An 8,790-nucleotide genomic window follows, 5' to 3' on the forward strand; every position below is an offset into this window, starting at 1 on the left:
AACTCTGACCATGAATCCATGGAAAGTGACATAGTCAAATTTGTACTTTAAGAATATTTTCTTATTGGCTGTATAAAGCATGGATTGGAGACACCTCCTGCTAGAGAGGTATTGGATGAACTATGAAATATGAGACATATCTTCTTGAACATGACCAATTACAGAAATTCATTTTATTGAATTAAGCATATTTATTATAAGGAATGTTTATTTTAATTGCTTATCTATGGAGAGCAGTGGGCAGAAAAATAACTATAAAAATAATTTAAAACAAACAAGAGATACAGCACTTGAAGTAAGTGAGGCAGATTCTATTTTCACCATTTTATAGATAAAGAAACTGAAGCTCAGACAGACTTTCAGAGAGATCATGATTTTCCTAAATATCATATGGCTAATAAATGATGGTGCCACTATAACTCTTTACCCGTTAATTTTTCCATACCATTATGTTACTATGTAGATTTTTATATTTTACATCAAGAACTTGTTCAATCTTCCACCTAATAGAAACTCAATAAATTTAGATTAGTTTAACTAAATTGAATTAAATCTTTACAACTTTCATTTTTTATTTAGAAGAAATATAGATAGAACTAAAAACTTTACTGGGGAATTCTCTGGAACTGCCCTATTTGGGGATGCCTAGAATTCCCAGCCTTACATCCCATTATTTATATTTGATGTAAATATTTCCAAGGTTCCATTAGTACAAAATTATTGAATGTGATAAATGAGAATTTCTATACCTTACACCCTTAATTTTCCACAGATTATGGCCTTCCAGAATTCTCCATTGTGCCCCATAAACTTCTTTATCCTGAAAGATTTAAACCTGGAACTCACATTTCTTCCATGCTGGTTATGGCTTTGCCTCAATATAATCTACATGTTTGGACGAAGGGGAAATTAAATGGGCTCAGGATACATTTTTCAAAGATCCATTCAATCCTTATTACCTGTAGCTTCATCTGTATGGGGAAAAAAATCCTAAATCCTGCTTGTTGCAATTCAACCTCTATTGCAAAATGACAACAATATAGCATAAGCAGAATCCAAGAAAGGAATAGGGAAGATATACTTGTTGAATGAGGTGGGCATGAGGGAAACAGAGGTAAAAGGACCAAGAAGAGAAATGTTCACCACATTTAACATGTTTAAGGTACCTGTGCTACACACTTAAATGCCTTAGGATGAAATCATCAGAAGTTCCAACTCCCTCCATAACCATTTTTATGTCAGCTCTCTTGGCAAAGTATTTGGCCTGAGTGTGGGAGAATTTTATGTTCAAAGCTTTAGACAAACCTTCCATTTCTTTCTTTTGAAATGGGTCAAATGTCAAGAAAAGAACAGAAGAGAAGGTTCCTGTCCATAAAAATTTCATCATGAGGTTTTAGCTTCCTAAAATTCCTTGAAGTCAATGAGATCCTGACATGTTGGGACTCAGAGTAGCTAACCTTGATGTCATATCCATAAACTGTAATCTCTACTCTCCCACAGCTCAGAGGAGTTTCTGCCTAACTTTTAAGGGATAAGGTCCCTACAGCCTGAAAAAGCTACTGTTTGACATAATTGATTCTCCTATATACATATATATAGGAGGGTGTGTAAATGTGGTAACACAGGTTGTAAAAAGTAATGTAAATTGAAAGGTACCAGAGACTGGGGTGTGTTTATACCTTTGTCCTTTTGTAGTCTCATAGAGCTAAACCAATCTAGTCTTTCTCTTGAAAAATCCAGTCAGACATGTGCATCTGCCTGTTTGAAACTAGATGTCACAATCTTTAGACACCTCAAACTCAATATGTCCAGAAGAGAACTCATTTTCTTAAAAAAAAAATAATAATAATAAAGACAACTAAATTTTCTAATTTCCATTCAGAGGACCACTATCCTTCTAGTCACCCAGACAAGCAAGTTGAAAACATCATCAACTTTTCACCGTCCTTCACACCATATAGCTATCCAACACCTCTCTCTCACATACAAAGCCACCATAACTTCCACATCTAGCTGTGAAAGAATTTTCAAATGCCCTTTGTAATGAGTTCCACATTTTAGGAAGAACATTGATGAGCTGGAAACTGTGAGTAAACAGTATGTGACAGTCCATGAGGATAGATAAAAAGGAACCAAGAGAATATCCTAGGAAAAAAGAATGAGAGTAGATATGGGGGATGGGGGACAAGTAGAGAAGAACATGATACCTGTATTCAAGTATTTGAAAGTTTATCATCTGGAAAAGGCATTAGATCTGATATAAGGAGGCACACTTGGTATTGGGAAACTATCCTAACAATTGGGAAGGGGTGAGTTCAGTTTCTCTCTATGCAGATCTTTTAACAAGTTACATGACTGGGCAGTTAAGTATTATAGAATATAGAGCACTGGCCTAAGAATCAGGAAGAATTATCTTCCTGAGTTCAAATCTGACCCAGACACTTACTTAGCTAAATTACTTTTGGCAAGCCATTTGATGCTGTTGCCTCAGTTTCCTCATCTGTATGAACTGGAGAAGGAAACGGCAAACTACCGCAGTATCTTTACCAAAAAAAATAAAAATAAAAATCCAAATGGAGCCATGAAGGGTTGGACATGACTGAACAACAAGTACAATTAGTACCATAAAAAAGTTCATAAATTAAATTCAATAGAAATATATAGGAAGAAAAGATCTTGTTACCATATCATTAGATCTTGCTGGAACTTTAGCAGTAATCTAGGTCAGCTCTCTCATTCTACAAAAAAAGGAAACAAAGGTCCAAAGAGATTAAATAATCGTTCTATGACTTACTCTCCTAATTCAGTCTTCTTCCTCCATTCCACATGAATTTTTAAAATATGGTTTTCAAGTTGAAAAGGAACTCAAAAGGGGATGGAGTTCAATGTCCTCTAGCCAAATGAGATAAAGGGACTTGCCCAGGATCACACAATTAGCAATTGCCTCAGACAGGATTTAAATCCAGACCTTTCTGACTTTAAGTCCAGCCATGAATCATGCTGTTTCTCAGGCATGCACAGGCTATTCCTCATGCCTAGGATAAGCCCCTTCTATACTGCCATTGGGAAGGCATTATGGAAGAGATTTCTTTTTTCTTCTCTGTTGTTGTTGTTGTTGTTGTTGTTGTTGTTGTTGTTGTGTTGTTGTTGTTGTTGTTGTTGCTGTTGTTATGTGGCCTTCTTATCTCATCCAAATTACAAGAAAAGCAGCCACTCACTAACCCAATCCCATTACTCATCAGCATAAGAACTTTGACTCACTTTGTTTCTGATATGTCAACTCACTCTTCCTTTGGCAGCCTGATGGCCCTTGATCCCAGAGGCTCATCAAAATGATGCCAGACCTATTAGGGATACCTGATCACCTTAGCCCACTGCAGCTCAGAACACCCATGCTGAATCGATCTACCAGACTCAATCTCTCTGGGGATAAGGATTGCTAATGTGTATTTCTTTGTCCACCCATGGAAGAGATTTCAACTAGCAAGAAATGAGTGGGGAAGAAAAGGAAGAGTAGGGAATGGAAATTGTTTATACAAAAGCAGATGCAGTGAAGGATGCAATGATTGGTTCATAGCTCAGGTTGGACAGACCTTAGGAGGAAAGTATGTCAACAGGCTCAAAAAGGATATTGGGATCAGTTGGTACAAATCCTTAAATATTGGGCTAATGAGTGTGACCTTTATTCAGCAGGTAGAGGGCAATTATTAAAAATGTTTGAATGGTGGATTCACATAATAATAGCACCTACTAATAGTGCCAAGCACTGTGCTAAGTTTTTTACATAAATTTTCTGATTTTATCCTTACAACAATCCTGAGAGGTTTAGTATGATCCTCATTTTATATATGAGGAAACTGAGGGAACGGCTAAGTGATTTGCCCTAGGATCATGCACTTATTAAGCATTAGAGGTCAAATTTGAATTCAAGTCTTCCTGATTACAGACTCTGGGATCAATCCACTGCACCATGTAGCTACCTCATAGCAGATTAAAATTGATTCATAGAGACATTAATTGTTGCTCAGTATGACTGAGAGAAGAGGGAGAGACAGGGAGGCAGTGTGATAAGATAGGAAGTTATTTCAGTAGAACAGGTCTACTTTGATTTGTATCTGAACAATGAAACAAGAATCTAGACTGTCATCTCAGTTAGTACCAATCTGTGATAAATCTACAGCCCCTTAATATTTCCAAATGCCAATGAAATAATACCATTATTAAGATGAAAGCTAACGATGCTGCTGTTCCTCTTTCCTCACATATGTTTCAGCTCTGCCTCCAGAGTCACAAATTTGTGTTTTCTAATGTTTCCGCCAAGTGGAATAACTATATTTAAAAAGCTCCATTGTGCAATATTAATTTTGTCAAACAGGAAGATATATGGTATATTGGTTGGATTTGAAGGGGTTTGTGAGTGTATCCTTAAATAATGTGAAGGGGAAAGGAGGATTCCTTTGATAAGGGGGAGTGGGGGAGAAATAGTTCAGGATGACATGATCCTCAATTGCTTTTATAAAATGTTGTAAACTCTTCTTAGGCACTTATTGCATTTTAATTTATATTTTGTCAATTAATCAACAAACATTTATTAAAAGTCTACTAAATTCCAGGCACTGTACTAAGTATTCAGGATACAAAGGCAAAAATGAAACAATCTCTGCCCTCAAGAAGCTTACACTTTAAATAAAGGAGGGAGGGGGAGCATACATATATCAACATGTACAAAACACACAAAATAAATAGTTTAGTGGAGGCAAAAGAGGCACTAGCATCTGTGAAGTCAAGAAAAATCTCATATATAATGTAATTATTGAACTGAGCTTTAAAGAAAACTTGAGATTCTAAAGGAGGGAGTGCAGTCTAGGAAAGGAGTATATCAAAGCAATGATATGGTAATAAAAAAATGGATAGTTGAATATGAGGAATAATCAGGAGACCAGTTCGCATGAAGAGAAGCAATATTTAAGATTCTAAATATAGCCTGAAGCTTAGGTAGAAAGAACTTTAAATGTCAAATAAAGGAATTTGTACTTGACAATTGAAGTAAGGTTTCTGATTTCCTTTGCTAAATTGTAAGCTTCATTAGGTGAACAACTATTCTTCATTTAAATCTTTCACAGTATTCATCTCATGCTTGAATATAATAGGTGCTTATGTTGTAATTCCCTTGTCATGCTTTAAAGTACCATATAAATTATATTTATTATTATTCATAAATGATCTCTGAATGAATAAATTATTAGCATTAGAATATGTGTTTATTATTATTATGTTGGGTTCTTGAGGGCAAGGACCTTGCCTTTCCTTGTGTCATTAGTATTTAAGACAATGCATCTCATAAATGCCTAATAAATGTTTACTACATGTCAAGGATGGCTAGGAGTATAAAGTAAAAAGTGCAGTCCCTGCTCTCAAAGAGTTTCACATGATAATGGGGCAAACAAAATGCAAATAAATAATTATGACTATGCAAGACAGAGACAGACAGAGAGGAGGAGGAGGAGGAGGAGAAAAGAAGAAGAAGAAGAAGAAGAAGAAGAAGAAGAAGAAGAAGAAGAAGAAGAAGAAGAAGAAGAAGAAGAAGAAGAAGAAGAAGAAGAAGATGATGAAGAAGAAGAAGAAGATGATGAAGAAGAAAAAAAGAAGAAAAGAAGAAGAAGAAGATGAAGAAGATGATGAAGAAGAAGAAGAAGAAGAAGAAGAAAAGAAGAAGAAAAGAAGAAGAAGAAGATGAAGAAGATGAAGAAGATGATGAAGAAGAAGAAGAAGATGATGAAGAAGAAAAAAAGAAGAAGAAAAGAAGAAGAAGATGATGAAGAAGATGATGAAGAAGAAGAAGAAGAAGAAGAGGAAGAAGAGGAAGAAGAAGAAGAAGAAGAGAAGAGGAAGAGGAAGAAGAAAAAAAGAAGAAAAGAAGAAGAAGAAGATGAAGAAGAAGATGAAGAAGATGAAGAAGAAGAAGAAGAAGAAGAGGAAAAAGAAGAAGAAGAAGAAGAAGAAGAAGAAGAAGAAGAGGAAGAAGAAGAAGAAGAAGAAGAAGAGGAAGAAGAAGAAGAAGAAGAAGAAGAAGAAGAAGAGGAGGAGGAGGAGGAGGAGGAAGAAGAAGAAGAAGAGGAAGAAGAAGAAGAGAGAAAGGAAAAAGGGAGGGAGGGAAGGAGAGAGCTATATTGTTTATGGGAGATAATCCCAGAGATAAATATTGAGTTAGGGTAGGGAAGAAAAGGTCCCTTGAAGATGATAAGATTTGAACCAAGAAAGCCTAGGAAGCTAGCATTCCAAACATGGAAGAGAGCCAGTTCAAACATACATAGTTGGGAAATGGAATGCCATAAGTGAGAGACTGCAAGTAAACTATTGTTGCTGAATTATAGGATGTGTGGAATAAGTATATGTGTAAGAGAATTGAAAACGTAAAAAGGCACAGAGATGTAGAATGTTTTAAATGCCAAACAGAGCATTTTATTTAATCTAGGAGCCAGTGCAGTTTATTGAATTTTGTAAGAAGGTGACATGATCAGATATGTGCTTTAGGAAAATTGATTAGGAAAATTATTCTGGATTGGCATGGGGAGAGACTGTAAATAGGCAGCCTAATTTTAAAAAGAGAAAGAGCTGATAAAGAGAAATATTACAGAATGATTTTACAGTCATATGTATACATATGCACATGTGTATATACATATGTACATACATAAATATGTATACATCTATATATGTAGATATTAACACACATACATATATCTGTGTCTACTGGTAATCATCTGGAGAGGGGCAAAGAAAAGAAATGCACATGATCACTTTATTATATATATATAAAAGAATAACAAGCTGTACAAAAGAGGTTTGCAGTTTCATGTACAATCTTTTTTTATTACACTATGTTATAGAAATGCTTGTTTTATCCTACAAATTAAAAATAAAATACATGTAAAAATATTTTTAAAGCTATCATAGTTGTGTAGGTGAGAATTAAGAAAGGTTTGTACTAGGATGGTAGCTATATGAGTAGGAAAAAAAGAGAATTGATGTATAGAGAAATTCTGCATTTTATCCTAAGCACAATAGAAGTCATTGAAACTCTTATAACAAAGAAGTTAAATGGTCAGAACAGTAAAATATCATTTTTGCAGCTGTGTGGAAGATAGATTGAATATAACTCCCAATAACTTACCTCCATTTTTATATGCCCATAATTATTTCTGGAATACTTTTTTTTTACTCAAAATTCTATATCTTTAATCCAAGAAGGAGTAATTTCTCTGAACTAAGTTGATCACAGAGGGTTTCACAAGGTAGAAAGAAGATTCACATATTCAATGCTCTTTTGCTTATGAGAATTGCATCTATAAATCCTTGAGAACAAAATTTGGTTTTTAATCTAGTGCCCTTATTCTTTGAATTGCCTGGTTGGATGGAAACTTTATGCTACTTTATGATAAAAGGTTTCTGAATCCATCTCTTCAGCACACATGATAACCTGTAATTTTCAGGCTGTGTATTTTGAGACCTAATTTGCCATCCAGAGAATTTAGCAGAATGATGGACTCAGGTAAATACCCCTACATTTGTCTGAAGCCCTTCTGACCCTTTCAGTATGATTCTACATCCTACAAACCTCATTCTTCCAAAACTTATTGTTCAATTTCTTTTTTTCTTTTCAATAGTATTTTGTTTTTCCAAATACATGTAAAGATAGTTTTCAGCATTCGTTTTTGTAAGACTTTGTGTTCCAAATTTGTCTCCCTTCCTCCCTTACCTCTCCTCTCCCAAAGGCAGCAAGCAATCTGATATAGGTTAAATCTATGTAATCTCTTTAAACATATTTCCATATTTGTCACATTGTATAAGAAAAATCAGACCAAAAGAGAGAAAACCACAAGGAAAAAAGCAAGCAAACAAACAAACAAAAAAAAAAGGTGAAAACATTGTGCTTCAATCCACATTCAGTCTCCATAGTTCTTTCTCTGGATGTATTGTTCAATTTTAAAGGAAAAATAAATTTTATATATATATATATATATAGCCTTTCTCTTTCTGGGCTTAGTTATAAATTAGAATAGGGGATGGGGCAAATAGAGAGATAAGTGCCTCTAAATCACTGAAAGTTATCTTGGTTATAATACTCAATTGACTTGCCAAGCTAAACACTGGGTACTTCACATAAGTACCTATAGGGCTTTCGTAGAAAGGTTTAAAAATGAGGGGGGAGAGCATCAGATCCCTAGTTTTCTCCCATGACTGTCAGAGGCATATTTCCTAGTCTTATCCCTTTTGTCCATCACAGAAAGTTATTGGTTCTGAAATACAATTATGTCCAATTCAGTAAACAATTTAGATTTGCCCCATCATTTCTCTCTCTCTTTTTTAAGTTTTGTTGTTGTTTTTCCCACTTAAACTACAAAAGGGGTAGAAAACTATTTACTGAGGGTTTTCAAGGACAATGTTTTCAGCTGTATGCAATTATCATCTTCATGATGGTGGTTATTACTACTACCACTAATAATAATAATAACAATAAAAACATTGATATTATCTTTATTGTGAGTTTGGTGTAATTAGTTAGTGCACCACAAAGTTATTCTGATGGAACCCTTTTAAAAACTCCAAGTCCAGGAAAAGCAAGAATAAAGTGGGACAAAAGCCTCCTGATTGGCTATGAAAGGGTCAGATTATCTTCTTATTTTCACTATTTTGAGCTCCATGTAAACAAACAATTCATAGCAGTCTATGTCAGTCAGTTTCTCCAAAGCAAATTGTAGCACCAATGAGCCAGGCAGCATTTCCAGG

Source organism: Antechinus flavipes, chromosome 1 (genome assembly GCF_016432865.1).
Source record: "Antechinus flavipes isolate AdamAnt ecotype Samford, QLD, Australia chromosome 1, AdamAnt_v2, whole genome shotgun sequence".
NCBI lineage: Eukaryota > Metazoa > Chordata > Mammalia > Dasyuromorphia > Dasyuridae > Antechinus > Antechinus flavipes.